At 44.3% G+C, this 7,441-nt stretch overlaps 1 long non-coding RNA gene across 1 annotated transcript; it reads right to left on the reverse strand.

The window, feature by feature from the left end:
* Positions 1-4,115: 4,115 nt before the first annotated feature.
* LOC131515874 (uncharacterized) lies at positions 4,116-7,441 on the reverse strand. Its single transcript, XR_009263721.1, has 2 exons — positions 7,331-7,441; positions 4,116-4,441 (listed from the first exon to the last, which is right to left on the reverse strand). It is a non-coding gene; the product is annotated as an uncharacterized LOC131515874 (long non-coding RNA).

A 7,441-nucleotide genomic window follows, 5' to 3' on the forward strand; every position in this document is an offset into this window, starting at 1 on the left:
ACAGAGAGAGACAGACCATGAACAGGGGATGAGCAGAGAGAGAGGGAGACACAGAATCTGAAACAGGCTCCAGGCTCTGAGCTGTCAGCACAGAGCCCGACGCGGGGCTCGAACTCACGGACCACGAGATCATGACCTGAGCCGAAGTCGGACGCTTAACCGACCAAGCCACCCAGGTGCCCCTGTCTTTATTTTTTTTAATGTTTATTTATTTTTGAGAGAGAGAGCAAGTGGGGGAGGGGCAGAGGTAAAGAGAGAGAGAGAGAGAGAGAGAGAGAGAGAGAGAGAGAGAGAGAGAGAGAGAATGAATCCCAAGCAGGCTTCATACTGTCAGCGCAGAGTCTGACACGGGGCTCAAACCCACGAACTGCGAGATCATGACCTGAGCCGAAATCAAGAGTCCGACGCTCAACTGGACTGAGCCACCCAGGTGCCCCTATGCCCCTATTTTAATGTCTGCAAGATACAATTGTAAATGTTCAATTCTGTGCAAAAGGTAGAATTTAATTATTCTTACCAAACATACAACCTGTATGTCACTCACTTTCTATTCAGGAACTGAGAGATCTTTATAGACACTGCTACATATATCAAAAATAAGTTCACAGGACAAATTATACTGCAGGTATAGACCACAAGTGCTCCAGAAATTTGTGGCTACAACACCAACCAGGAGAACTGCCATCTTAGAATTTAGTTTAATGCTTGCCAATTTAATTGTTCCAGATTATTCCCACTCCAATCAAGGGATATTATGACATTCTGAAACTCAAAAGCACACAAAAAAATTCAAAATTAAATAGATTTCACTTTCATTTGTAATTTGCAAACTGCCATATCAGGCTTTTAGGGAAATGAGGATAAAAGGAAACCAAAATGGAGCAGTTTCTAGAATATGTTTGGGGATCTGCTCTAATTATGCACCCATATTTATTTAGCAAGGGTGGGCTTTCCCATCCAGCTTCATTTCCCAGACAATGCCAACTGATGTCAAGTTTTTGTATATGGAGGAGAAGCAAGAGCAGATGAGCATCTTTTGGCAATTCAAAAAGCTCCCTCTGAAGGTTAGAGTAATGTATGACACGATTGTCCCAGAGAATTGATTATCTTTAACCTAATTCTAAGCTACCTGATCCAAGTCTCCAACAATCGGTTATCATTTGGTAACTTCCAGTTCCACAGCTGTCTCACCTGAGATGCAATCTTTCCTTGTCCTTCTAGAACATGCCTGATTAAATTTAGGTGTTTTCAATTTTTTGAAAACTAAAGAATACTTGAAGCCACCTGCATGCCAAAGGAAATTTGGATCCTTGGTTACATATGATCTTCTCAGTCACTCCCCAGTGCTCTGGGATAACAGACAGGAAACACAGAAAAATGGTGACGTATTGGGAAATGCACAGCCTTTGATCTTTGATATCAAATAAACATGAGTTTGGATTCTCGCCCTGTCACTTCCTAGCTATTTTTTCAACAGATATTTGGGAATCAACCACATGCCCAGTTTTGGGGATGATGTAGTAAACAAGACAGATACGTCCCTGCTTTCAGGGAACTTACTGCTGAGGGGAGGAAGGCAGAAAATAAACAAAATAATTTCGGAATTTGCTAAGAATTCTTGAGGGAATAAATAGAAAGTGATGCGGTTGGGGTGAGGGTTCTGGGGAGACGGCCTGAGCTAGGAGACAGAGAAAATATCAGTCATGTCCGGTGCGTGTTGGGTGGGGGGGCATTCCAGATAAAGGGGCAGCTTGGGCGAGGCCCTAAGGTAGAAGAGAACTTGGTGTGAGGGCAGGACAGAGGTGAATCATCAAGATGGGGGAGTGAGGAGAGGTCAGAATGAAGAGAATGGGTTTCCTTCTTGGGACAACGGAGAGCAGTGGTGACCCAGGTTCATACTGAAAATTATCATATTATTTGGGTGGGAGTCCTCTTAAAGCAAAAGAATACGATAGTAGAAATACAAACTTGGGCATGAAATTGGATATTTAATTAGAATTTTAAAAGACTCAATAAACTACACATCTTTAAAAAGTTGGCAAATATTGCAGTGCCTGGAAAGCTACTGGGTTTGATGAACTGACACACCTATATTGTAATTTTTCTTCTGTTTTGCATTGAGAACTGAATCCTCAGCCTATAGTTCTGCACATCTGAACACTGGAAGAGTTTGCCGTGCACTAGATTCTGACGCCAGCCATCCAGCCTTGTTTCTCTCCCCCTGTCCAGACACTTCCAATGACGGACATCACAGAAGAGGCTGTTCATGTGGCGACATCTTCCCGTCATGATGCTGAGTAGGCTGGCATAGAGGTTGGAAGGAAATGCCCTGGAGCCATTTCTACAGTGGGATGATAAGCAAAAGTGAGAATAAATAGATTCCTTTATGGCCTTGACCACTGCAAAGACTGCAAAAAGGAGGGGAAGTTTGGAAATAGACAGTGGCACTCATCAATTGCACTTAAAAGATCTCACTTTTGCAAACTTCATAAGCAGGTCGGCATGAGAACACATTGTTAGGGTCCTTCCCTGGGGCCTTGGAAGGGGCACACAAGTGAGGGGCTCCAAAGCTTAAGCTTCATTTGTATCCCTGTAAATTTGTGAAGTTCTCTGATGGGAAACCAGTGAAAGGGTCATGGCATGCGCTCTGTGCTCTGACTGTCACATGAAGGTCACTCTAGCAGTGAAGGGGGACAGATGTGAGAGGCACCACGGAAGCCCAGGCCAGGATGGCAGGGACAGCCTGGGGGCACTGGAGCTGTGTGGGGGCACCAGTCACTGTCCTTTTCCGAGCTTTGGTTTTCTCAGCTGTATAATAGAAAGACTGCTCCTAAATCACCAAGCATGTCGTGGGCCCTCAATAACTGAGTGCTGTAATTATAATAAATGTTTTATAAGGTTATTATGAGAATTAGCAAATATAAGGTAACTGACACATACTGTTTACTTCACAAACGATACTTTCTGCTGTGGTATACAGAAAGGGTTTTCCGAGGTAAGACGAGATCGGGCGCGTTCAGGATGGTATGTCCGTAGACCAGAAAGGGTTTTCTAAGACTTCAAAATACTTTCGAAGACCAGTGAGAAGGAAAAAAAACATATTTTAATTTCTTCTTTGACACTGTTTTTTTGGAGACTTTTTTTTTTTTTTTGGAGACTATTTTTAAATAGATGGCCTGTAATTTGCCACAGTCCACCAGTACACTTACTCAGCATCTAAACTGGACCAGTGAGAGAGTTAACAGTGGCTAACCCTAAGGAAGATCATACGGGCGATTTCTATTTAATCTGTTGTGCATTTTCCAAAGTGAGCATATTATAATCAGAAAAGTAAGTCATTAGATTGCTCAGGACTCAGAAGACAATTTACCCTGGATTCTCTCATTCTGTACGATTCAGAATTTTTCAGAGAATGCTATTACATAAGGCTCTCGGTACAGAATCAAAGACTTGGCCTTTCCTAGTGTTAGGTATAAAGGAACTTAGAGAAGAAATTCTTCCTGCCAACATGAAAGGAATCAAAAGTCCTCTCCAACCGTGAGACCTACTTCAACAGTAACTAACAAATTCATATACATTCACTCAAGAGTCAGTCCACCTTCCATTTATATGGGGCTCTTATAGGTGAAAATAGGGGAAGGCAGACTCCTTTTAAAATGTGAATCACTGGGGCGCCTGGGTGGCTTGGTCGGTTAAACGTCCGACTTCGGCTCAGGTCACGATCTCACGGTCCGTGAGTTCGAGCCCCGCGTCGGGCTCTGTGCTGACAGCTCAGAGCCTGGAGCCTGTTTCAGATTCTGTGTCTCCCTCTCTGTCTGCTCCTCCCCCGTTCATGCTCTGTCTCTCTCTGTCTCAAAAATAAATAAATGTTAAAAAAAAAAATTAAAAAAAAAAAATAAAAATAAAATAAAATAAAATGTGAATCACTAATGTGAATGTCTGGTACAAAGATGGATTAAAAATAAACCAAGATATGACCCAGCAATTCCACTTGGGTACATACTCAAGAAAAAGGAAAGCATAAGTCCCCACAAAACTTGTACATCAGTATTCATAGCAGCCCTCAATCGGAGGCAACCCCAACGTCCGCCACCCGATGAATGAACAAGATGCAGTGTAATCACACGAGGGACATTTATTCGGCAATAACAAACACAGACTCCCGCTATTATTTCCCTTATCTAGTAAGCTGTGGATTTCCAACATTTGCCGCAGCATCGGTGAGCCTGGCAGCACTACAGCACGTGGAAGACGCCAGAAGCCCGCAGACCGGCTTCTAGAGCTGCATCACATGAAACGTCCCAAACAGGCCGATGTGCACACACAGAGAGCAGACCAGCGGCTGCCTGGGGCTGGAGGACTGGGGTGACCACAAAGCGGCGTGGGGCTTGTTTGGGTTCGCAAAAGTGTCCTGAAACTGACCGGTGCTGGCTGCACGGCTCTGTAAGATAACGAAACCCACTGCAGTGAGCACTTCAGATGGGCGAGTTGCATGGGATATAATAACTACCTCTCAATAAAGCTGTGGTAACTGTTATTAGTGTCCCTATAAATGTGTGAAAGAAAGGTAAGTATTCATCTAATTCTGAGTTAACTCAAGAAAATTAGTCTGAACAAGAGAATTAAAGTTGCATAATTTAAATAATGACTTATTTAATTATGTACTTATTCTGAGAGAGAGAGCACAAGCCAGGGAGGAGGGGCAGAGAATCCCGAGCAGGTTCCACACTGTCAGCGCAGAGCCCGACGCGGGGCTCCATCCCACAAACCACGAGACCGTGACCCGAGCTCAAATCAAGAGTCAGATGCTTAACCAACTGAGCCACCCAGACCCAGGTGCCCCTAAATACTGACTTTTAAAAAGATACCAATTATATTTTTCAAATTATGATAAAGGTGGTAAGACCACAAATTTACTAGAGGAACGTGTACATACTTAAACTTTTTTAAGAATTTTAATTCCAGTGTAGTTAAAATAGTGTTTTATGTTCCAGGTATGCAATATAGAGATTCAATTACTCAGTGTATCAAGGTAAGTATACTTTTTTTTTTTAACGTTTATTTATTATTGAGAGACAGAGAGACACAGAGTGTGAGCAGCGGAGGGGAAGAGAGAGGGGGAGACATAGAATCTGAAGTAGGCTCCAGGCTCTGAGCTGTCAGCACAGACCCGGACGCAGGGCTCGAACTCACAGACCACGAGATCATGACCCGAGCCAAAGTCAGTGGCTCAACCGAGCCACCCGGGCGCCCCAAGGTAAGCATATTCCGAATCTCCTTCACCGATCTCACACAGGTGCCATCTGTGTGAGATCACCGATCTCACACAGGTGCCATCTCACACAGGCCCCCCACCTCCCTCTGGTGCCATCATTGTGTTCTCTGTAGTGAAGAGTCTGTTTCTTGGTTTCTCTTTTTTGCTCATTTGTTTTGTTTCTTAAATTCCCCCATACAAGTGAGATCATATGGTATTTGTCTTTCTCTGACAGATTTATTTCACTTCGCCCCATCCATGCTGTTGTAAATGGCACGGTTTCATTCTTTTTCATCACCGAGGACTATTTCATTGTACGTGTACACCGTATCTTCTTTATCCATTCATCAGTCGATGGACATTTGGGCTGCTTCCATAATTTGGCTACTGTCGATAGTGATACTGTAAACACTGGGGTGCATGTATTCCTTTAAATTAGTGTTTTTGGGGTGGAGAATATCTTTATGTGTATCATACTAGCAAGAAATATACACGATTAAGAGCTTTGCCTACCTAAACACAAAAAACCCTTCGGTTATCAGCATTAAAAATAAAACTGTAAACACTAAAATGAGAAGGTGCTGTAACGCGGATGAGCTTCTAAGTTAAGTGCCGGGACAGGAAACGGGACAAGGAGATGGGCAGAGCTCGGAAGAAGAAAAAAAAATTTTCTGGAAGAGAAAGGGGGCAAAGCTGACATGGGTTCACTCGCTGTTTAGGGTTCTTTTCTACCAGCCTCCTCCGTCTCAGGCCGAAGCAACAACAAAAATGGAAGCAAGGTTAGGGACAGGTCACCGTGTTCTCGATGCCTTTTTAGCTCAGGGTGTAACTACTTTCGGGAGTCGGAGGCCTGGATCATGCTCTCCTCCTCCTCTCTCATCCTTCATTCCCGGGGCACTCCTCCTCCTCTGTCCCCTTTACCACTGAGACCCTCATCCTTCCCCCCATTTCTGAAGCCTCCCAGCTGGTCTCCCTCCTTGTCTCTTGCCACTTAATCCAGCTCCCGGACTCCAGTTAGAGCATAACCTGGGTCCCTGATTCACTCAAATCTCTCACAGGATCTGCAAAGCTCTCTGGTCTCTTTGGTGTACATTTTTCCAACCTCATCTCTGGTCATTAATCATCTTCCCCCGACCAGCTCTGCTCTAGCTCTGCTCAGCTACAGGCTTTCCATAAATATGGGAAGCTGTCCCCTGCCAGGCCTTCACGCCCTCGCCGCAGTTCACAGCCACCAGGGGTCGAGCACGTGTCCACATTAGCAAGCGCTTGATTACAGCCTTGCCTGTCCTGCAAACGGCACATTAATAACTGAGGACGTGTCTTACTCAGCCACAAATTGCCATCACCTAAAATTACCAGGAACATGGTAAATAGGAATAGAAATGAAACTACTTTGTGATATTTTTTTCAGAATGTGGAATATTTTTGCACTGCTAAGACAAATACTTTCATGGAGCTTTCAAAGTGCCAGACTGTAGAAATTTGAGACTTGCTTATTTTCTGATTAAGAAAAACACGGAAGCCAAATTATACACAGGAACACATTCCCCCCACACACACACACGATTTATTTTTAAAAACACGATTTGTAACTCACCCAAATGAAATCAAGATTTTAAACCTTTAGCTCTTTGGTTTTCTACTTATTCCTATCAAGACTCTCCTGCATTGGTCGTGCCTGTGAGAAAGAGCCCATGTTCTCCCGATGGTTGCTAAGCTACATTCGGGATGCACCAGGCAAGGCCCTGGAAACCAGAGCTAAAAATACGCCACAGAGCGGAGGGAGAGAAGAGGGTGGGAGAGATTCTAGGCTAGTCAGCCTTGGTGCAGGAAAAAACCAGTTAGGGCAGCCCCCGCCCTGCCCCCATCTTTTACTTTTCCCCCCAGCATGAAATTACTTCAACAAAAGGGTGCATCCGTTAAGGTCTTTCCGTCATTAGGATAAAGTTCTGAAGACTTGCTCCAGACGTGGTGGTAAACAGGGTGGGCTCTTGTCCCCTACAGCCTCTGCAGGGGCCACAACTATAGGAAGTGTTGGAGGGGCGGTCAGAGTATAGAAAACCCACTTCTACTAACCTGGATGGAAAAGGAGGGCATTTTAGGATTTCACTCCAGCGAACCAAGGGCCACCACTCATTCGTCAATCCTTATTTGAAGCCTAACAGTTACGTGCCCATTTCCCTTCCA

This window comes from Neofelis nebulosa, chromosome 7 (assembly GCF_028018385.1).
Source record: "Neofelis nebulosa isolate mNeoNeb1 chromosome 7, mNeoNeb1.pri, whole genome shotgun sequence".
Classification (NCBI taxonomy): Eukaryota; Metazoa; Chordata; class Mammalia; order Carnivora; family Felidae; genus Neofelis; species Neofelis nebulosa.